The sequence below is a fragment of the Seriola lalandi genome, unplaced genomic scaffold (assembly GCF_002814215.2).
Source record: "Seriola lalandi dorsalis isolate HSWRI2012SDOR001 ecotype SW California unplaced genomic scaffold, Sedor1 jcf7180002054941, whole genome shotgun sequence".
Taxonomy (NCBI): Eukaryota; Metazoa; Chordata; class Actinopteri; order Carangiformes; family Carangidae; genus Seriola; species Seriola lalandi.
In genome coordinates this window covers 723864-724188 of record NW_019525492.1, presented here as the reverse complement: position 1 = coordinate 724188, position 325 = coordinate 723864, and the positions used below count along the sequence as shown (strand labels likewise).

The window sequence follows — 325 nt, the reverse complement described above, 5'->3', positions numbered from 1 at the left end:
TTGACCTGCTCATCTATGACCATTTAATGTGGTGAAATTTAAATGGAGGACACACCGACCTTAGTGCTCCGTGTATTTGGTGCAAAAATAATTTGCAAATCCTCTCACTGTGACTGATGTTTTGAGATGCATTCAGGTTGAACATGAAGTGCTCCTGAAGTCTGATGAAGTTTTATCACGATTAATTCACATTAATGTGGCGTCTGGAAAGCCACATACGACCAGGCCGTCTGAGGAAGTCGAGTACGCAGGTGCAGGAAGTAAAGGGGTCACACTCTTTCCATTTTCCTCCAGAAGCGAGGCACTGACCCTCTGCTTGCTCTCT

General features: G+C 44.9%; 1 protein-coding gene across 1 annotated transcript in view; it reads left to right on the top strand.

The window, feature by feature from the left end:
* Positions 1–325, top strand: part of LOC111644722 (U11/U12 small nuclear ribonucleoprotein 48 kDa protein-like) — a 5850-nt gene that overhangs the window by 911 nt on the left and 4614 nt on the right. The window lies entirely within an intron of this gene.